The sequence below is a fragment of the Elephas maximus genome, chromosome 11 (assembly GCF_024166365.1).
Source record: "Elephas maximus indicus isolate mEleMax1 chromosome 11, mEleMax1 primary haplotype, whole genome shotgun sequence".
Classification (NCBI taxonomy): Eukaryota; Metazoa; Chordata; class Mammalia; order Proboscidea; family Elephantidae; genus Elephas; species Elephas maximus.
Window position 1 is genome coordinate 17,527,229 of NC_064829.1, and position 23,590 is coordinate 17,550,818.

Genomic DNA, 23,590 nt, shown 5'->3' on the forward strand with positions numbered 1-23,590 from the left:
CATTCTGTTGGATCACCTTTCTTTGGAATGGGCACAAATATGGATCTCTTGGCATATACAAGTGAGCACCTTTAGCAATGCATCTGTTTGTTTAAACATCTCAATTGGTATTCCATCAATTCCTGGAGCCCTGCTTTTAGCCAATGGCTTTAGTGCAGCTTCCTTCAATACCACTGGTGTATTCCTTCCATCTCCTTTTGATGCTTACGGCATTGTCCAATATTTTGCCCATAGAACCCTTCAGTACTGCAACTCCAGAAATGAATTTTTCCCTCAGTACTTTCGGCTTGAGAAAGTAGTACAGGTAGTCCCTGATTTATGACATACCTGAGTTATGATGAACTGCACTTACAACTGTCTATTTTTTCTTCAGTGTATTTGGAACACTGCATCTTTCTTGGAGGAAGTTATGGGAAAATGCATGCAGGAAATTTGGAAAAAATTGCTGAGTTATGTGAACATGCTCCAAGCATTTTATCAGGGTGGTAAGACAAAAATCATCCATATGGCAAGAACACTGAATTCAGAACTTGATATTGCCGATGTGGAACACCTTATAGATCACGAAGAAGGGGAATTGATGGATTAGGATTTAATGGCTTTTGAAGATGAAAGAAATACTGAAGAATAAAGAAATAATGAAGAAGAAAAAGGAAAGAAGTTACCAAAAAATTTTAGTGAAAGGATTAGCTGAATTTTTTTTTTTTTTTAAACTAAATGAGGGGCTTTAGTTGCTTCAAAACATGGATCCAAGCGCTGATCACTTTGCTAAAGAAATTAGGCAGATTTGGGTACCAGTAAGATGTTACCATGAAATATATACAGAAAAAAGAAAAGGACCATACAGACAACTCTCACTAATTTTCTGACTAGAAACACTATCCCCATTCTCAGGGATAATCCAGATGATCCAGTATCTTCCACAAATGGGGTTATTACTGCAACTGACAAAATGCCAACATTGTTCAACTCTTCTTCATTGGAGATTTTTATGATTTGTCTGTTTTTTACCTATGTATGTATGCATTAAAAAATATCTGTAAGTTAATATATAATGCTTCCAACCCCCAAAGGCAAATAAAGATCAGATTTATAAAGACACTGATAATGAAAGGCAACAATAAAGGAAACAAACGAAAAAAAAGGCAGTCGACTTACATCAGAACCAACTTACAATGGAGTTGTTAGAACAGAACCCTGTCATAAGTCGGGGACTACCTGTATACACATACAATGGAATATTATTCCATCAAAAAGAGAAAGGAATGAAGTTCTAATACATGCTATGACATGGAAGAACCCTGAAAACACTATGTTAAATGAAATAAATCAAACACAAAAGGATGAATATTGTATAAACCTACTTGCACGAAATACCTACAACACTCTAGATAGAGTATCTATGGAATGTATAAAACAAACAAATGCAAAGAAACAGATTAGCAGTTTTTTTTTTTATGGGCTGGGGGAAGAGGAAATGGGGACTTAATTTTTAACGGACCCAGAGTTTCTATTTGGAATGATTAAAAGTGTTGGGAACAAACAGTGGTAATGGCTGTACAACACTGGGAATATAATTAATGTCGCTAAATTATAGCCGTAAAAATGGGTAAATGACTAGAACAGGGAAGGGGGGATACTCTCAAATTCATTCTGTGAGGCCAGCATAACTCTGACACTAAAACCAGGCAAACACACCACAAAAAAAAAATTACAGACCAATGTCTCTCATGAAATACTCAAAAATTCTCAACAAAATTGCAGCCAACAGAATTCAGCACCATATCAAAAAAAATAATATACCACAACCATGTGGGATTCATACCAGGTATGCAAGGTTGGTTCAAAATTAGAAAATCACCCAACGTAATCCACATAAACAAAACGAGAATCACATGATCATCTCAACTGATGTAGAAAAGGCATTCAATAAAGTCCAACACCCATTCCTGGTAAAAACTCTCAATGAAACACAAAGGAAATCACTCAATATAATAAAGGACATCTATACAAAACCAACAGCCAACATCATTTTCAGTGGAGAAGGGCTGAAAACACTTCCCCTGAGAATAGGAACAGGACAAGGATGCCCTTTATCACCACTCCTATTTAACACTGTGCTGGAAGTCCTAGCTAGACCAATAAGGCAAGAAAAAGAAAGAAAGGGCAACCAAATTGGTAAGGAAGAAGTAAAACTATACCTATTTGTGGATGATATGATACTATACCTAGAGAACCCAAAGAACTTTACAAGAAAACTACTGGAACTAAGAGAAAGATCCAGCAGAGTAGCAGGATAAAAGATAAACACACAAAAATCAGTTGGATTCCCAGATACCAATAAAGAGAACAATGAAAAGGAAATTAGGAAAACGATACCATTTATAATAGCCCCTAAAAAAAAATACTTAAGGAATAAATCTAACCAGAGACATAAAAGACCTATACAAAGAAAACTATAAAACACTACTGCAAGAAAGCAAAAGAGACCTACATAAATGGAAAAGCATATCATGTTCATGGACAGGGAGACTCAACATTGTGAAAATATCCATTTTACCAAAAACAATCTACAAATACAATGCAATTCCGATCCAAATACCAACAGCATTCTTTAACAAAATGGAAAAACTAATCATTAACTTTATACGGAAAGGAAAGAGGCCCCAGATAAGTAAAGCACTATTGAAGAACAACAACAAAGTAGGCCTCGCACTTCCTGACCTCAGAACTGATTATCAGCTAAGTTCTACTCTGTCCTACAGGGTCGCAATGAGTAGGAATCGACTCAATGGCCATGGGTATGCTTATCAGAACAGCCTGGTTCTGGTACAACAACAGAAACACTGAGCAATGGAACAGAATCGAGAATTCAGATGTAAATCCATCTACCTATAGCCACCTGATCTCCGACAAAGGCCTGAAGTGTATTACATGGGGAAAAACAGTCTTTTTAACAAATGGTGCTGGCAAAACTGAATGTCCATCTGTAAAAAAATTAAGAAGATCCATACTTCACACCACATACAAAAGCTAATTCAAAATGGATCAAAGACCTAAATACAAAACAAAAACTATGAAGATCACAGAAGAAAAAATAAGGTCAATGCTAGCAGCCCTAACTGTACAGCATAAATAGGATACAAACCATTACTACCAATACACAAACACCAGAAGATAAGCCAGATAACGGGGATCTTCTAAAAATTAAATACTATGCTTATCAAAGAAACCCTGGTGGCACGGTGGTTAATGTGCTATGGCTGATAACCGAAGGGTCGGCAGTTCGAATCTGCCAGGCGCTCCTTGGAAACTCTATGGGGCAGTTCTACTCTGTCCTATGGGGTAGCTATGAGTCGGAATCAACTCAACGGCAATGAGTATGCTTATCAAAAGACTTTACCAAAAGAGTGAAAAGACAACCTACGGACTGGGAAAAAATTTCTGTCTTTGACATATCCAAAAAAGGTCTAATCTCTAAAATCTACAGGAAAATCCAAAACCTCTACAACAAAAAGACAATCCAGTTAAAAAATGGGCAAAGGATATGAACACACACTTCACCAAAGAAAGGCATTCAGGCAGCTAACAGACACGTAAGGAAATGCTCACAATCATTAGACATTAGAGAAATGGAAATCAAACCTACAATGAGATACCATCTCACCCCAACATTACTAGCACAAACATAAAAAAACAGAAAGAAATTGCAGGGAGACTGAACTCTTATGCACTGCTGGAGGGAATGCAAAATGGTACACTGTTTTGGAAAACAATATGATGCTTCCTTAAAAAGCTAGAAATAGAAATACCATATGGTTCATCAATCCTACTCCTAGGAATATATCCTAGAGATGTAAGAGCTGTCACAATAATAATAACAATAATAATAAAAAAAAAACCCGTTGCTGTTGAGTCGATTCCAACTCATAGCGACCCTATAGGACAGAGTAGAACTGCCCTACAGAGTTTCCAAGGAGCTCCTGGTGGATCTCAACTGCTGACATTTGGGTCAGCAATCATAGCTCTTAACCACTACGCCACCAGGGTTTCCATCACAAGAATAGACATAAGCAAACACACACTAATTGCAGCATTATTCACAAAGGCAAAAAGATGGAAACAACCCAAGTGTCCATCAACAGATGAATGGATGAACGAACTATAGTACATACACACAATGGAATATTATGCAACAATAAAGAACAATGCTGAATCTGCGAAACATCTCACAAGATGGATCAAACTGGAAGATGTTGTGCTTCATGAAGTAAGGCAATCATGAAGGGACAAATAACGTACAAAAACCACTGCCGTCGAGTCGATTCCTGTGAGACCACTATTATAAAAACTCAAGAAATGGTTTATATACAGAAAGAAACCATGTTTGATGGTTACGAGGTAGGGGTAGGGAAAAACACTAACTAGATACCTGATAAGTGGTGACTTTGGTGAAGGGTAAGACAGTACACAATACTGGCGAATTCAGTACATCTTGACCAACGCAAAGTCACAGAAGCTTCAAAGGCACATCCAAACTTTCTGAGTGACCAAATTACTGGGCTGAGGGCTGGGGACCATGGTCTTAGGGGAACATCTCACTCAATTGGCACAACATAGTTTATAAAGAAAATGTCCCACATCTGGCTGTGATGAGAAGCTTCTGGGGTTTGAAAAGCCACCTGAGGTGAATCTACTTGTCCCACCCTGGCTGGGAAGAAAGAGGAATGAAGAAAACCAAAGACAATGGAAAGACCAGTCCAAAGGAGTAACAAGCCACAATTACCACAACCTCAGCCAGACGGAGCCCAGAACAACTAGATGGCTACCACCACTGACTGCTCTGACAGGGATTACAATAGAGGTTCTGGGACAGAGTGGGAGAAAAATGTAAAACAAAAGTCAAAGTCACAAAAAAAAGACCAGACTTGCCAGTCTGACAGAGACTGGAGAAACCCCAAGAGTACGGCCCCCCCCCAGACACCCTTTTAACTCAGTACTGAAGTCATTCTCGAGGTTCACCCTTCAGCTAATGATCAGACAGGTCTATAGAGCAAGCAATAAGACAAGCGAGGAACATGCTTTGTAGTTCAATCAGGCACACAAGACTAAATAGGTACGCTAGCCAAAAAGCAACGGTGAGAAGGCAGGAACAGACAGGAACACTGGACGAATGGAAACAGGAACCTAGGGCGGGGAAGGGGAGAGTGTTGACACATCGTGGGGTTGGCAAGCAATGCTGCAAAATAATTTCTGTATTAATTGTTTAATGAGAAACTAATTTGCTCTGTAAACTTTCACCTAAAGAACAATTTTTTAAAAAAAGGGTAAATGGCAGATTTATATTATACATATTTTACCACAGTTTTAAAAAATCCGTAAGTTACTGTGATAATAAATAAATGGGGGAAAACAGAAGGTTCTTCCTTACAGAATCCTAACCAATAAATGTAGAAGGAATAACAGAACTGGAAAAACATTATTTTGCAATAATCAGTGCAGGTAAGAATCATCGATAGAAGTTAAAACTATTTCCCCACAGAGCACTTACTAGTTAAAAAGAGAAGAATGCTAACTTTACAGTGGAGAAACCTGACAGATATCACCTTAACTAAGCAATCAGAGTTAATATTGTCAATAATGGGACAAACTAACACAGTGTGCCTAATGAGCTAGGAAGAACACAACACCTTTTATGTAGTATTCCAGCCTCAAATTTACAATCTGAATCTAATCACAAGGTAACATCAGACAAATCCCCAGTGACATACATTTTATATAACGAGTTGTGTGCCTTTTCAAAAATATTAATGTTGTGAAAGATAAAGGCTGAGAAACTGTTCAGATTAGAGGAGACTAAGGAGATGTGACATTTAACTTCAACAAGTGTTCCTGGATTGGATATGGGATTTTTGTTCTAAAGGACATTATTTGGACAGCTGGGAAAATCTGATTATGGACTGTGATGCAAGATTTCCTGAATTCAATAACTGTACCGCGGTTGTATAAGAGAATGTCCTTGTTTTTTGGAAATATTTAAGGATACTGAGACATAATGTTTGCAACTAACTTTCAAGTGGTCCACGAAAAAATACATACACATGTACACAAGGAAGGAATGAGAATGCAAATGTGGCAAGATGTTAGCAACTGGTCAATCTGGGCGAGGCGTGTCCAGGAGTTCTTGGTGCTTTTTCTTAACACTCTTCTTTCCAATAACAAGTTTTTTAAAAACCACACACAAAATGATACCTATGAATAAGCTTAACAAAAAAATGTTCTGTCTAAATCAAGAAAAAAAAAATTGTGACTATATAAAGGACAGCCTCAATTAATGGAAACATATCACATTTCTCAGATGGTAAGATTCATTATTATAAAGATGTCTATTCTTCCTAAATAAATCTACATAATTAACATTATCAACATCAAAATCACAACGAAGTTCATATGGAAAAGTAAATGCATAAGAATAGCCAAACTTCCTTTGGGGGTGGGGAGGGAAAGTATTTGTCCTACCAGGTATCACAGCCTAGTGGTTAAGGGTACAGGCTCTGGAGTTAGAGATAGACTTGGGTTACAGTCCCCACTTGTAACTTGGATAAGTTAACCTCTTGAAGCCTCATTTCTTCATCTGCAAAAATAAAAAAAGCAAGAATATGTAACTTATAGGGTTTTGTGAGAAATGAAGATAAGTTATTTACGACTGTAACTGGCGTATAGTAAATACTCAATATAATGCTGGTGCTGTTGTTGCTATGATCACCACTTATGTGGTTTTGGCACAGGAACAGACAACCAAATCCCTGGGCAAGGAAGACAGCCCAGAAACAGACCTGACAATGAATGAATTTATGAATTTTAAAGGTGGCATTTTGAATAAGTAGAAAAGGAGGGACTTAATAAATAAGCACTGGTTAGCTATATATTCCAGGGTAAAGAACTAAATGATTTACAGTATAAAACATAACAGAAACCTATAAGTAGAATTTTAAAAATTATCTTCAGTTAGGGAAAGTATTCTCAAAACATGAAAATTCCAAAGGTATATGAGGAAATTTATTTTAAATTTTCTTTTTTAATGAAAGATATAAGGAAGGTATTAAACAAAATACAGAAAAGCACAGATATGGACAGTGTTTGTAATACGTAAAACAAAAGATTTGCTATTCGTATTATAAGAAGCATCCCTACAAATCAGTAAGAAAAGGACAAATGACCCAACTGCAAAACTGGCAAAGGTTATGAACAAAACTATGCAAAATTATAAACAAATTTATGAAAAAAGGTTATGAACAAAATGGCAAAGGTTATGAACACACGGAAAAATGTGCCATAGCCTCCAAATGAAAAAGCAAATTAAATGACTTTAAGGTATTTTTATTCACCTATATGTTGTTGCTAGGTGCCGTCGAGTTGGTTCCAACTCATAGTGACTCTATGTACAACAGAACAAAACACAGCCTCGTCCTCACAATCGCTGCTATGTTTGAGTCCACTGTTGCTGCCATCGTGTCAATCCACAATAATGGATTAATAAAAATAATATGTAATAAATCCAATAACATTATTATCCATAATAATTCTGCAAACATTATTCTACTTTTATTTTTGTTAATTATATATGTGAAATATAGAATAAATGTATATATTTCACATATATAACAAAAATAAAAACACATCAATGTTTTCAGAATTATTATGGATAAACAAGCATGCTTATATATTCCAGTTCAATCTTCCTTTAAAAAAAATCTGGAAATGGAGCTTTAAACCTGTTAATAACTCTGGCTCGGAAAACCACCAAAAAGATAAAGCAATGCTAATCGTGTCATTAGAAGACTTAATTACGGAAAGGGGAAAATAAAACAAGAGAGTGAAGTAGAAAAAGAATCACCGAACTTTACTGTTTGACGGAAACTAAGCTCAGCAGGTCCGACCACTCACCGACACAGAGAAGACTCAAATGACAGAGCGAGGATCGAGATCAGCATTTACTCTAACTCCAGAGAGAGGCGCTTCAATGACTGAATGAGGTACTGCTGGAAGAGTGTAATTGTTAAAAATTACTTCTTTATAATCTTTGAACTGTTTATAAGTGGCAACAAACTATCTGCTTATTAAACTGTTCTGCAATTTTACCAGGAATCAAAGGAAACTTTTCGTGTTCACATTTACTAAAATTCACCCTTTAAAAGGCATCGTTTAATAATTTCTTCTTCTGAGATATCCACCTGTCTTCATGATTTCTCTATGAGTGATGGAGCCCTGGGAATATCAGAAATGTCTTTCAGAACCTTAAGGTATAATTCTTCTGGACCTACGGGCTAGAATTCATTTAAAGCTAGCTACCCTTTCACTTTCTATTTTCTTATTTTTTGTTCTACCTTTTCTCAACTAAAGAACATTCTCTTGTTACAGAAATTAGAAGATAAAAAGGAGCTATACTAGGTGTTCTCTGTTCCCTATCTCAGCTTTCCTAAGTTGTAGATCCGTGGCGTCCTTGTGCTCTAGCTGTGAATTTATCTCTAAGAATCATCTATGTTGTCATTAGATTTTTCTTCTCCTTATACATTCTAAAAGTTCTATTCATCCCTTGACAATATCCTAAGAGGTTCATGACCCTCTCTTCTACTTGACGTCTGTTATTAACTCCTCCTCTGACTTATATTTTATTCGTTAAAAAAAACAACTGAGCTCCCGTAGGAGTGGCCGATAGGGTGTGGGGGTGACAGAGAGGGCGAAGTGTCAGATATAGGGTATGCGGGCTCCACTGTAATTTCCACCAGTCACCACCTCCACCGAATTCTTTGTTATGGCTAATTAATGTATGTCTTTAGCCATTAAAACTGCAATGTAAATGCAGACACAATCCCTCCCCAGCCAGAGTGATGCCCAGGCTTTTCATTTTAAAAAGTTTGAGGCAATTTTAGACGTCTATTCCTTTACTTATTCCTTTAGGAGTTGTACTGTGCATTAGAATGTTTAGTCATAGAATCTTACTGATTTTAGAATCCCCTTCCCTGCTATTAACATAAACCCAAGATGTAATGTTCCCTATCTCCAAGGGCTCTTATTCACTTATTTGTTTTCTTTCCCTTTTATGTGAAACCTCTACAAGAACAGGGACCTTGTGCACAGGTAGACAGATCTAGGTACTCCTGGACTAAATTAGAAACTATATAAATAATAATTGACTTGAATGCATGAATGAATGAACTCACAATGGCCCTGCAAAGTAGGTAGGGCAGTAAACAGATGAACAAAAATGAGGCTTAAACAATTTAAGTGACTTACTTACAGGGTACATATTATATATAGCTTGTACTCAAGATATGAGACGCAGACTCAAAAGGTGGATCAATTTCTACTCTACAACACTGATTCTACTACTGATATCATTTATTCCCAGATGAGTGAGTAGAAACAGGTGAAAGGTCTGTGCTGTCTAAATGGTTCTCCATCACATCTCATACACATGCTGCAGACACAGAGCACTCTTTCCAACCTGCCCCATTGGCAGGATGGCAATTTCCTACCCCTTGGTACAAACTTGGAAACCCTGGTGGCGTAGTGGTTAAGTGCTACGGTTGCTAACCAAAGGATCGGCAGTTCGAATCCCCCAGGAGAGCTCCTTGGAAACTCTATGGGGCAGTTCTACTCTGTCCCAAAGGGTCTCTATGAGTCGGAATTGACTCGACGGCACTGGGTTTGGTTTTGGTACAAACTCACCTACCACTTCACTTCCTCCTGGGGGAAACAGGAAGATTATTCCATCCTGGCCTGTTCCTATAAATCTTCCTTACTGTTCCATGAGTTCTTCACTTTCCGGATGAAGAGTCTCATCCAGAGCTCCAAATGGAAATTAGGTTTGCTACCCTTCTGCCACTGTGTCATGTTCTTCCACTGACAAGGATTTCCTTCACCACCTTGGAAGTCTTTTCTTCTTTGGTTTCCTTCTTTTATGTCTTCAATTGTATCTAAGGATGTACCCTTTCTCTTCTCTAATAACCTGGAGCATTGCTTTCTGGTTGCAATACTGGCTTGATTTTGTAGCATATACTATCCCACACAGGATAAATACAATACAACTCCACATATCAGCTCAACATCCATCACTGCCTATGTTTATTAAGTCTTTAGGGTTAGGGTTGGCAGCCAGATTTTAAGCGTTATGCCAACTCTAAAAGAACGGAATGGTTGCCACTAAATATAAGCTCCGTGAGGGTAGGCGGATCTTTGTTTTGGTGATTACGGTTATCCCAAGCAACTAGAACAATGCTTGGCACCTAAAAAAAACAACCAATACTGTTGCTGTTGACTACCCCATATGGTTTCCAAGGCCATAAACCTTTACGGAAGCAGACTGTCACATCTTTCTCCCACAGAGCAGCTGGTGGGTTTCAACTGCTGACCTTTTGGTTATCAGCTAAGTGCTCAACCACTGTGCCACAGGACTCCTGCTTGGCACATAGTAGGCACTTATTAAATACTTTTGAATGTAGGTAAGTGCCAATAGTCAGCTGGCAAAGTCTGCTGATGGGCATGGGAGGAAGGGATGACGATATGTGTGCTACTTAGCTGACATTCCTGCTCTAAATAGCTCCTCACTAAAAATTCATGCAGTAACCACAGATGTTTCACTCAAGATTCCTTAGAGTGGCAAGCCTAGTGCTAAATTAGAGACATCAGTGCTCAAGAGGAATTCAAATAAGCATTCAACTAAAGTCTGATGGAAATGCTGAGGTTTGATGAGGCAGTGACTCGTAGACGTTAAAGATGTACAAAAGGTATTTAACTACGCATACAGATAGTTGCCCATCTACAATAAGGGTGTTCTAAGTTCCTAGAGGGTCACTATGAGTCGGGATTCGACTGGACAGCAATGGGTTTTTGTTTGTTTGTTTGAAGTCCCAGAGTAGCAAAAGTGGTTTTCACTTGACTACTAACATGAAGGTTGGTGGCTTGAACATACCCAGTGGCACCACAGAAGAAAGGCTTGGCAATCTGCTTCCGGGAAGATTACAGCCAAGGAGACTCTATGGAGCAGTTCTATTCTATAACACCCGGGGTCACTGGGAGTCAGAATCAATTCAACAGCAATGGGTTTGGGGTCTTTTTGTTTTTTCTTTATTCTTTGTATCTTATACTGTATCTCTAGCAATCATTCTTTGTTTTTTTCATAAACTGTATTCAGGTAGAAAAAAGAAATCTGATTAGGAAAACTCTCTGTTAATCTGTGGTGAACATTCTATTTTATTTATATTTAATGGAATGATAAAGAATGTTTTGGAATTAGCGTATCAATTTTCCATTACAAACCCAAAACCTCAAAAGGGCAGTATTTGCTATACTTAGTATAATAACCCATCACTTTAAGCTAATATAATTAAAACCAGACCTTGACACCTACCTTTTATGAAATACACACTACAATGCTATTTCCATTAAAAAAAAAAAAAAAAGTTACTGAAAATTCTCCTCTCCAATTCAAACGTACAGTTTAGGGAAGAAGGGGAAAGATAAGAAACTCTTCTTTCCATCGTTGCTCCTTATCCCTAAGGAACATACAGTATAGGGCACAGGCTTGTAGTCAGTCAGCCTAGATTCAAACCTCAGTGCTACCCAATTACTATCATGTGACCTTAAGCAGGAAACTCTGGTGGCGTAGTGGTTAAGTGCTATGGCTACCAACCAAAGGGTTGGCAGTTCAAATCCGCCAGGCGCTCCCTGGAAACTTATGTGGCAGTTCTACTCTGTCCTATAGGGTCATTATGAGTCGGAATCGACTCGACGGCACTGGGTTTGGTTTTTGGTTTTGACCTTAAGCAAATTACACATACCTTCTCATCTCAGTTTCTTCATGTGTAATAAATATCTGTGTCATCCACAATTTTTCTATGTTTTTAAGAAAGGCATTTCAAAGATTTAAATTAGCTGTAATGATGCATATGAAAGTGCAGCAGAGAGCACCTGTTACACAACGGGCTTTGTTCTTTCCTTACGCAGTGCCTAAGAGAAGGCGTGAACGGCTGGGACACAGAAAAACGGAAGCCAAGAGGGAAAATTATAAACTCCGTATTATGTCTGCACCTCACTTTCCCAATCCCTTTTCTGCTTTCCTTATTTCGGTTTCTCATTCTCAATCTCTTGGGGTTTTCCATCCCTTATACTGTCCTCTAGGGTTTTTTTTTTTTTTTAGGATTTAGGGGAAGAGGAAGGTTTCACAGTGCCTAGCAAGCTGCTGGAAGAAACTAGTGAAGCTTCTGTACCTAAATTCAGCTTAAGGCCAAGATTCACTGAGAGGGCCCCAGCATCCTAATATGCAACTCACAACAAAATGATTTTTTAAATAATGAGGAGCTGGGAAGGTGGGAAGGGAAAGTGAGTAGGCAAGGCTAGGGGTCCATCCACCTCATAACTGGAGCATTTAGTAAGCTACAGATTTCATTCACTCAAAGAGCTCGGGAGATTTAAAAAACAAAATAACAAGTTGAAAATCAATTAGAATACATTTACCACTGAAACACTGTTATATCTGCTTGTTATGTTTTTATAGCTTAAGGCTAATGCACTGCCTAAAAATCTAACCAAAAAGTCCTACCATACAGAAAAGACTTGGGGAAAACAGATTTTGATTTTCAAAGAAATGATTGACAAACTTGGGGAATACAATCCACTTATAATTTTGTTTTTTAAGAAAACTGTATTTTGCAAACCTTAAAAGGCTAGCTACTTTCAAATGTCCATACTTGTTTTGTTCTAAATATTAACTAAAAACAACAACAACAAAAAAACGCTGCCGTCGAGTCAATTCCGACTCACAGCAACCCTACAGGACAGAGCAGAACTGCCCGTAGGGTTTTCCAAGGTGTGCTTGGTGGATTCAAACTGTCAACCTTTTCATTAGCAATTGAACTCTCAACCACTGCACCACCAGGGCTCCAAATATTAACTACATGTGTTAAATAAAAATACCTAGAACAATTAGTCTGCACTCTGCCAATTAAAAAAAAAAAGTCAAATGTGAGTTTTAATGATAGTTGCTATTTTCCTGATACAGCGTGGCAAAAGTGTCATCCAAAAGCCATGATTAACCTGCTAACTGACATCACAACATTACGCATCAATAGAAAGATTATGTCTTTTGTAATTTTACTGCAAAACATATCTGAAATGTCTAGAACTCTTCACTTTCAAATGTGTCTTCTTATAATAAAACTTCTACATAAGCATTGTGGAGCCAGAGTATGTGAGTCACATTTGAAATGAACTAATGTTCCGAAAAACATTAAATCAAGCCTTCCTGCCTAGAGAATTAGATCAATTTACTTGAGGCTAAATATCTAATACAAAGGGATTTATTAAAGTTTCAAAGATATCACACACTTATTGGCATAAAAAGCCACAGAAGTACTGTAATGGATTGTCCACTAAGAAGATTTACCAATCTACAAAATGTGTAACAGCCTTACAAACACAGCCAAGTCTCCCCAACTGTGACTTCCCACAGGGCAGCAATCATGCCACGCTCATTTTTATAACATCAAAACTAGCATGATATCTGTCAGAACAAATGTTATAAAAATCAATAAACCTGCCACTTAACGCAGCAAAAGCCATCAACGCTTCTCCACCCCACGCCAGCTGCCTCTCGGTGCTAAGGAACTGAAGGCTACGGTGGAGAACTGGAGAAGGGACTGCCTGTGGACCCAGTTTAGGATCACCTGGAGTTCACACATGGCTAGGAACCGAGGCTGAAAACCAGACAATCTCCAAGTCTCAGCGGTCAGTTCTTCCCTTCCTGCAATTCCTGACCCCACTCCTCCACCCTCAATAACCCAGCAGACATATCCTATGAACTATATATTATACGTATTTCGTCAAGAAAATCAGGCCATCTTTTTCTTTTTGTCCTAAGAGGATGTGAATATGTCATAATTATAATACTGTCACTATACATACACTACCAAACTATTTCAGAAAAATCTAGGATTTTTTGTTTTCTCGCATAATATGGGCTTTCTATATTCACTGAAAGCCCAAATTATGCCAAAAAAAAAAAAATCCTAGATTTCTATATTCACTGACCCCCACGTGTCTGTCAGTTTGTGTTACTGTAGGGGCTTGTGTGTTGCTGGGATGCTGGAAGCTATGCCACTGGTATTCAGATACCAGCAGGGTCACCCATGGAGGACAGGTTTCAGCTGAGCTTCCAGACTAAGACAGACTAGGAAGAAGGACCCGGCAGTCTACTTCTGAAAAGCATTAACCAGTGAAAACCTTATGAATAGCAGCAGAACACTGCCTGATATAGTGCTGGAGGATAAGCCCCCCAGGTTGGAAGGCACTCAAAAGATGACTGGGGAAGAGCTGTCTCCTCAAAGTAGAGTCGACCTTAATGACGTGGATGGAGTAAAGCTTTTGGGACCTTCATCTGCTGATGTAGCACGACTCAAAATAAGAAGAATGGCTGCAAACATCCATTAATAATCGGAACCTGGAAAGTACGAAGTATGAACCTGGGAAAATTGGAAATCGTCAAAAATGAAATGGAATGCATAAACATTGATATCCTAGGCACTAGTAAGCTGAAATGGACTGGTACTAGCCATCTTGAATTGGACAATCACATAGTCTACTATGCTGGGAATGACAACTCGAATAGGAATGGTGCTGCATTCATTGTCAAAAAGAACGTTTCAAGATCTATCCTGAAGTACAACGCTGTCAGTGAAAGGATAATATCCATACGCCTACAAGGGAGACCAATTAATGCAACTATTATTCAAATTTACGCACCAGCCACTAGGGCCAAAGATAAAGAAATAGAAGATTTTTATCAGCTGCTGCAGTCTGAAATTGATCGAATATGCAATCAAGATGCATTGATAATTACTGACGATTGGAATGTGAAATTTGGAAACAAAGAAGAAGGATCAGTAGTTGTAAAATATGGCCTTGGTGACAGAAACAACGCCAGAGATCGAATGATAAAATTTTGCAAGACCAACAACTTCTTCATTGCAAATACCTTCTTTAACCAACATAAATGGCGACTATACACATGGACCTCTCCAGATGGAACACACAGAAATCAAATTGACTACATCTGTAGAAAGAGATGATGGAAAAGCTCAATATTATCAGTCAGAACAAGGCCAGGGGCCGACTGTGGAACAGACCATCATTTGCTCATATGCAACTTCAAACTGAAACTGAACAAAATCAGAGCAAGTCCATGAGAGCCAAAATATGACCTTGAGTATATGCCACCTGAATTTAGAGACCATCTGAAGAATAGATTTGATGCACTGAACACTAGTGACCGTAGACCAGACGAGTTGTGGAATGACATCAAAGACATCGTCCACGAAGAAAGCAAGAGGTCACTGGAAAGCCAGGAAAGAAAGAAAAGACTAAGATGGATGTCAGAGGAGACCCTGAAACTTGTTCTTGAGCGTCGAGCAGCTAAAGCAAAAGGAAGAATTGATGAAGTAAAAGAACTGAACAGAAGACTTCAAAGGGCCTCTCGAGAAGACAAAGTAAAGTATTACAATGACATGTGCAAAGAGCTGGAGACGGAAAACCAAAAGGGAGAAACACGCTTCGTGTTTCTCAAGCTGAAAGAACTGAAGAAAAAATTCAAGCCTCAAGTTGCAATAGTGAAGGATTCCATGGGGAAAATATTAAAGATGCAGGAAGCATCAAAAGAAGATGGAAGGAATACACAGAGTCATTATAACACAAAGAATGTTGATATTCAACCATTTCAAGAGGTGGCATATGATCAGGAACCAATGGTACTGAAGGAGGAAGTCCAAGCTGCTCTGAAGGCATTGGTGAAAAACAAGGCTCCAGAAATTGACAGAATATCAATTGAGATGTTTCAACAAACAGATGCAGTGCTGGAGGTGCGCACTTGTCCATGCCAAGAAATATGAAAGACGGCTTCCTGGCCAAGTGATTGCAAGAGATCCATATTTATGCCTATTTCCAAGAAAGGTGATCAAACTGAATGTGGAAATTATAGAAAAATATTATTAATATCACATGCAAGCAAAATTCTGCTGAAGATCATTCAAAAATGGCTGCAGCAGTATATCAACAGGGAACTGCCAGAAATTCAGGCTGGTTTCAGAAGAGGACGTGGAACCAGGGATATTGCTGATGTCAGATGGATCCTGGCTGAAAGCAGAGAATACCAGAAGGATGTTTACCTGGGTTTTATTGACTATGCAAAGGCATTCGCCTGTGTGGATCATAACAAACTATGGATAACGCTGTGAAGAATGGGAATTCCAGAACACTTAATTGTGCTCATGAGGAACCTGTACATAGATCAAGAGGCAGTTGTTCAGACAGAACAAGGGAATACTGATTGGTTTAAAGTCAGGAACAGTGTTTGCCAGGGTTGTATTCTTTCATCGTACCTATTTAATCTGTATGCTGAACAGATAATCCAAGAAGCTGGACTATATGAAGAAGAACGGGGCATCAGGATTGGAGGAAGACTCATTATGCAGATGACACAACCTTACTTGCTGAAAGTGAAGAGGACTTGAAGCACCTACTAATGAAGATCAAAGACCACAGCCTTCAGTATGGATTACACCTCAACATAAAGAAAACAAAAATCCTCGCAACTGGACCAATTAGCAACATTATGATAAACGGAGAAAAGACTGAAGTTGTCAAGGATTTCATTTTACTTGGATCCACAATCAACAGCCATGGAAGCCGCAGTCAAGAAATCTAAAGATGCATTGCGTTGGGCAAATCTGCTGCAAACGACCTCTTCAAAGTGTTGAAGAGCAAAGATGTCACCCTGAAGACTAAGGTGCGCCTGACCCAAGCCATGGTATTTTCAATCACATCATATGCATGTGAAAGCTTGACAATGAATAAGGAAGACCGAGTAAGAGTTGACTTGGCGCCTTTGAATTGTGGTGTTGGCGAAGAATATTGACTATAGCATCGACTGCCAAAAGAACGAACAAATCTGCCGTGGAAGAAGCACGGCCAGAATGCTCCTTAGAGGCAAGCATGGCGAGACTGCATCTTACATACTTCGGACATGTTGTCAGGAGGGGTCAGTCCCTGGAGAAAGACATCATGCTTGGCAGAGTACAGCATCAGCGGAAAAGAGGAAGACCCTCAAGGAGGTGGATTGACACAGTAGCTGCAACAATGAGGTCAAGCATAACAAAGATTGTAAGGATGGCTCAGGACCTGACAGTGTTTCGTTCTGTTGTGCACAGGGTCCCTATGAGTCGGAACCGACTCGATGGCACCTAACAACAGCAACATATTCACTGATATAGTGAAAAATATTTCCTTAAAATAAATCTTACTAAAGACCAGTTTAACTTCAACGAGTTTCCAGTGTATGTTAGGAAAATGACTTTTAAATTCATATTTACAAAAGTGTTCAAATTGTTTTATAAAATTATTTTCTAGAGCAAATACTTGAGGGTAAAAACCTAAAGAGTTTAACTTTAACTTATTAAAAAGCACTTAGCTAGTTACATAAAATTTCAACAAAGTGTGATAAAAAATTGTGTTGTATGTGGAAAAAAGTCTGTAATTATAAAATACACCCGTTGCTGTCGAGTTGATTCTGACTCATAGGGACCCTACAGGACAGACCAGAACTGCCCCGAAGGGTTTCCAAGGAGCAGCTGGTAGATTCGAACTCCTGGCCTTTTGGTTAGCAACCGTAGCTCTTATCCACTGTACCACGAGGCCTCTGTATTTACAAAGTAATACAAACAGACACAGACCCACATTCCTGTATACTCATTAAAACCCACTGCTGTTGAGTTGATCCCGACCCACTGCAACCCTATAGGACTGAGCAGAACTGCCCCATACGATTCCCAAGGAGCAACTGGTGGATTTGGAACTGCTGACTTTTTGGTCAGCAGCCTAATGCTTAACCACTGCACTACCAGGGCCACACATCCCTGTACACAGCTCAAAATTTATTAAGCATTTATCGTGCTAGGAGCTGTTCTCTAAGATGAATATAAAACAGCTCCTTGCCACAGCGAGCACAGGGTCAAGTATAACAGACAGTCATGGAAAGAAATAATTACAATGCATGAGTAAGTTCACGCTGATGTAAGGGTTCTCTGGAAGTAAAGACGGGGGTCACCACATCAAAGTCTTCCTAAGTCTGTGCCACACTGGCAACGTGTGCTTGTTAAGATTCAAGTGTATGGTCTTCCTGTACCTCTTCCTACTGCTTACACAAGTTTGGACATTGCTTCTCCCGATACTACAAAGCCCCCATCCCGAATGAGCCATATCCTGAACCACCAAATTCAAAAGCCAGGATTAGCAAAAGGAATTGTCCCTGCAGATTTTCCAGTAGTGGTAGAAAAGAGAGGGCAAGATGCTGCTCTTTGCTTGGCATGTTTACACACTGAGCAACACTTCAGAAGCAGCAAAATTTGCCCATGGCAGCTTCTATCCTGGAGCTTGCCATGTATAGCTGATATTGTAGCTGCGTATGTGAATACCCATCTTCTCATACGCCAGGAATAAAGAAAGAACAACAGGAAAAATAACCTAGGGACCCCACAGGGGACATGCAATCTGTAGCTAACTCTAAGATAATCCTCTTGAAGGCCTTCTGCTTCCTGGGAGAAAGTACAGAGTTCAAAGAACACGCATATCAGCTCTCCTGCCACCCCCCAGACGACAGTAACAGCAGCAGTGTTTCTGAGAGATCTATCTGAAAGCAAGATGGTACATGCTTCTGGAAAGCTGTGGTCTTGCCATTCACTGTACGTTCAAATAAGGCAAACTGTTAAACCAGGCTAGGAAAAAAAAGGAGTCGAGTCTTATTATTCAGTCCAACAGTACCTCATCAGTACATGATCCTGTACTCTAGAACACAAGATTTTCTCTTTCCTAGAGTGAGCTTCAAGATTCTAGAGAAAACACCAGGTAATCCCAATCCAGAGCAGGGTATGTTGCCATCGAGTTGGCTAGCTCCAACACAACAGTAGTGCTGTGGCCGCCAAGGATTCCTGGCACACAGACATGTTAAAATGATACTGGCAGCCGCAGCGGCTCTGCTCTTTCACCCGCTGCTGTTACTATAGCTCCTTTTGCTAAATCTGCCTCTGAGCTTAGACAGGAGCTGGGTGGTTCATAATCACCCAGCAGCTGCAGCTGAGCAATACTCAGCCTAATTGTGGTGCTGGAGCAGCTGAGAGGAAGAAAAGAGATAATACATACTCTACCACAGCCACACACAATTTATTTTCTTTAAAGAAGGCAGTTGTGCCCTGTTAGAGAAACTCATATTTATACTATAAACCTCTTTAAGTGTGAACTGAAGATGACCTAAACCATGTAAGGTTCTGAACAAAGCAAGATCTTATTAAAACTTCCTGTAAACATTCACACAAAAAAGCCAGCGTCACAAAACATTACCTTTATAACATGATTGAAAATTCCTGTGAGATAAGAATTGGCACTGATGTGCTCTTTTTCAGCTCTGCATTACAACAATTTAAAACGACATCAAAAATCAATAAACCATGAAGCCATTATATAAAGCAGGTCAAGTAACACAACACAATGATTCTCAGCATTTTCAAAACCCCAGCATCACAGTCATTTGCTTTCTTTTGAAATAAAATGTGTTCCTCCTTTAGGTACTACACAGCACATCTTCACGGAGTTTAAGGAAATGGGAACTTTTACGCTGAGTTTCATAATATCCTTAAGGCTATCAAAACCCCAGAAGAAATCACTGATCTAGAAAAAAATTACTGTTCTAGAAAATTGGAAATGGATAAAAGTCAACTTACTCCCTTGAAGCCAGTTTTTAGTTTTAATTGTCATGTTACATACTTTTCTGAAAACTGGATGTATTTTATACTCGATGACAGTACAGCATCCATTAGTCCAATAAACACTTTGATGACCTACTATTTCTCAGGTACCATGAAACAAGCTGAAGAGGATTCTAAAACCTGAACGCAAACCCTGATATCTTCCCTGAAAATACTAACTACTGTATTAAAGGAAATGAAGCGCAAATTTATTTACATTCCTAAATAGTCACTTAGAAATATTTTTTCAAAATCCTTTAATTGTTACATATCTGGAAGTATGTTAACATTTTCAAGGTAGCTGTATACACTAGCTGGTATGACAATTATGACTTAATCCTACAGTTCAAGGAAGTAATAGGCCACAACTACCACAGCCTCCACTGGACTGAGTCCAGCATGACTAGATGGTGCCCAGCTACCACCTCTGATTACTCTGACAGGGGTCACAGTAGAGGGTCCCAGACAGAGCTGGAGAAATGTACAACAAAATCCTAACTCACAAAAAAAGACCAGTCTTACTGGCCTGAAAAAGACTGGAGAAACCTCAAGAGTATCGCCCCCGGACACCCTTTTTGCTCAGTAATGAAGTGACTCCTGAGGTTCACCTCTCAGCCAAAAGATGGACAGGCCCATAAAACAAAAAGAGACTAAAGCGGCACAACGGCCCTGGGGCAAGGAGTAGAAGGCAGGAGGGGACAGGAAAGCTGGTAATAGGGAACCCAAGGTCCCGAAGGGAGGGTGTTGACATGCTGTGGGGTTGGTAACTGATGTCACAAAACAATGTATGTACTAATTGTTTAATGAGAAGCTAGTTTGTTCTGTAAACTTTCATCTAAAGCACAATAATAAAAAATAAATCAATTCCGTTTGGCAAGGGCAGTCCAGACAGTTACCAAATATTAAGTTCTTAAACAAAGTACCTTAAACAGTACATTATTCACGGTCTTTTTTAATAAAATAATTCTATGGAAAATAAAACTCAGATACGGAGAGGCACACAAAACACATGTATGGCCTAATGAATTATACTAAGGTCAATACCCTTGCAATTGCCACCAGGTTAAGAAATAGAACTTTGCCACCACTCCAGAAATCTGGTCCATGTGTTTGCCCCAATCACAATCTCTGCCCTCCTCTCATATTTGTATTTTTATAGAAATCATTTTCTTCCACTTTTTTTTAAACAGTTTTGTCACCGAAATTTGCTTTCCTAGATGCTACAGTTTTGTACTGCTCTTTAAAACTTTAATATTAAGCTTCTCTGTTAATGCTAATAGGACGTAATGATACCTACACAGAACAGACTCACTAGATTGAGAACTAAATATATTTGTGAACAAAAATCACCCACATTAACAAATTATTCACTGCCTGAAAAGATTCAAATTGGAACTCTGCACGAACAAGTCTTACACCCTGGGTTGCTGATAACTGAGTTTTAAGGGGCCACTGTTGCTCTTTTAGAACACTTATTCTTTTAACATTGCGTATCATGCAGATTTATCTGCAGAGACATTAATATTTCAGGTTGCAAATTTCCTGAATTAAAAAAACTTAAACCATGTATTAATATTATACTTCAGCCATAAGACAAATTCCACCTACCCCAGGAAGATAGTCAAAGCTGTAATTTCACTTTGGTTGAACAGAAAGGAGTCAATTTTGTGGTTTATGAAGTCAGCAAAAACATACTGCAAAATTAAAGCTATAACAACATTATGGTGGTTACAGCAGGGTACATATTTTAAGAGTCCTTTTTTCTTTTATCCCGGAAATAGGGATATGAAGTATCTTGTATTTAGATTCGGATTAAAGGCAATGTATTTTTATTCAAAATTTAGGACCCTCTGAATTGCCAATCAGCATTTAAAATCACTACTGATTTGTAGTTAATGTTCCCAAATTAAAATTCATTTTCTTAAATGTCAATTAAGGCAAAGAGTCTCACACATTTGTTATACACACATAACCATACAGTGGATGAAAATCACATGTGATGCGAGACACTCCATTACCTGTCCGTTCAAAATGTTTACTGCCCTCTGTGTGTCAAGCACTATGCTACTTTAGATATTAGACTCACTATTTACTTTGCCTTAAATACCTACAATCACGTGTGCACATTTAGTAATATTTTCCCTAGTGTATATTTTAACTATAGAAATTTAACAGGATAGTTAAAACACTCAGAATTATCAAACTTCTTCGGCACTGTAACCCTACCGTTACAACGCACAGATACGCCTGTATGGGAAAGCAGACACTAATGTTACATGTAAACGTAATAAATAGCGTGTACACAAACTTGTGCTTCTACCAGGGACTCTTCAACAATTTGTAATTTACTAGACTGTATGCTATTCCATTCCTCTATCAATTAATTTTGCATGAAATAATTCAACCAAATTCGAACTACGTTGTGCCCCACTCCCTACAAAACAAATACTAAAGTAGTCCCTACATCAGACTTGATTTCTGAAGAGCGTTTTAAAACAACTCTGCCTACATGACCAAGGAAGCAAAAGCTGGGAGCAATCACCAAAAAGAAAAACACACTTCACAACCAATTTTCTCCACCACATGTGCGCAGAGAACCGAACCAAACAGGAGGCGGAGAAGCATAACATCGTAGAAGTGGGTCCTGAATGGCATATTTCCTCCCCAACCCCCAACCCAAAACAAAGGGAAACTTTAACATGTCGCGGCTTTCAATCAAACCGAGCGAAGCGGGAGGCTCAGCCACTCGCCCCACACCCTCGCCTTCTCTCCCAGCACGGTCGCCACCCGGTGTCAGCCAACACATAGGTCCCCAACCTTTGGGACGGAAAGGGGTCGCCTGCCTCGTCCCCTACCTGAGTCGTGGGAGCCAAAATAAACCCCGCTTTTTCCCCCCACCTAGCCGAGCAGACCACGACATGAAGCGGGGCCCCCGTCCGAAGCCGCGAGGACCTTCGGTCGGACTCGGGCGGGACGGGGCGGAGACCGCGCCGGGGGCGAGCAGGTAGCCCCGGGAGGGAGACACGCCCGCCGGGGGGAGGGCGCAGCGCCGGGCGAGCCGGGCCGGGGGAGGGGAGAAGTTTCCCCCAACTTCCCGGCCGGGAGCCCGCGGGGGCGGGAAGCGGCGGCGGCGCCTCCGGGCGTGGGCGGACGCCGGGCCTAGCGCTGTCCCGGCCGGGTCGGCCGCCTCCCCTCGCCGCGCCGCGGGGGCCCGCCGGGTCTTACCTGCTCCCGCGCCGCCGTCGCCTGAGTCGCTGCTGCTGCGGCTCGGGGCGGGGAGGAGGGGGCGGCGGGCGGCGGCGGGGCCCGCGGGGCCCTCTCCCTCCTCCAGCCACTCGTCCGGGGCGCCCGGCGGCGGCGGCGGCGGCGGAGCCGGACCCGGACTCGTTCCTTCAGGAGGAGGGAACTCCCGGGCTCCCCGCCCCCGGCCTCGCCCTCCGCCCCCTCCCGGCTCCGCCCCTCCGCTGCTCGCGGGCCGGGCGGGGGTCCGGCTACCTGCGCGCGGCGGGCCGCCTACCGGAACTGGCGCCCAGGGCCCGGCGCGGCGCCCTTTCCGGCCTCGGCGCGCTGCCTGCGCCCCTCGGGGCCCGGCCGCCCTGGCGCGCTCTCCGTCGGCGGCGAGTCCGAGTCACTGATCCCGACCCAACATGGCGGCGGGGTCCGGGGCTGATTCCCGAGGCGGAGCAGGCTGAGGGGCGTGAGGAGGAGGTGCTTCTGCACCCCGAAGAGCGAGCCACAGC

The 23,590-nt window shown here is 40.4% G+C and overlaps 1 protein-coding gene across 6 annotated transcripts in view; it reads right to left on the reverse strand.

The window, feature by feature from the left end:
* The window catches only part of YES1 (YES proto-oncogene 1, Src family tyrosine kinase), a 118,374-nt gene extending 95,163 nt beyond the window's left edge, over positions 1-23,211 (reverse strand). For 2 of the 6 annotated variants that reach the window (XM_049902153.1, XM_049902159.1), the window contains exon 1: positions 6,520-6,956. The gene's annotated coding sequence lies outside the window, so the exon portion shown is untranslated. Of the gene's footprint in view, positions 1-6,519; positions 6,957-7,947; positions 11,274-22,705; positions 23,014-23,075 lie in introns of those variants that run through there. The other 4 variants (XM_049902156.1, XM_049902155.1, XM_049902157.1 and 1 more) reach the window with 4 other exon arrangements.
* Positions 23,212-23,590: the final 379 nt, after the last annotated feature.